Source organism: Eimeria mitis, genomic scaffold (assembly GCF_000499745.2).
Source record: "Eimeria mitis Houghton genomic scaffold, Emh_scaff424, whole genome shotgun sequence".
In the NCBI taxonomy this organism is placed as follows: domain Eukaryota; phylum Apicomplexa; class Conoidasida; order Eucoccidiorida; family Eimeriidae; genus Eimeria; species Eimeria mitis.
The window spans coordinates 19,300-19,515 of record NW_013572564.1 but is presented as its reverse complement, the minus strand read 5'-3'; positions in this window follow the sequence as shown (position 1 = coordinate 19,515).

The following is a 216-nucleotide window of genomic DNA, read 5'->3' as shown; positions in this document are numbered from 1 at the left end:
AAAAAAAAAAAAAAAAAAAAAAAAAAAAAAAAAAAAAAAAAAAAAAAAAAAAAAAAAAAAAATTAAAAAAGACGAAAGCAAGAACAGAAGAAGAACAAAAAAGAGACAACAAGAAAAATAAAAAAATAAAAAAAAAAATAAAAAAAAATAAAAAAATAAAAAAAATAAAAAAAAAGAAAAGAAGAGCTCACAGCGAAGTAGGTGTATGTGTCTCCG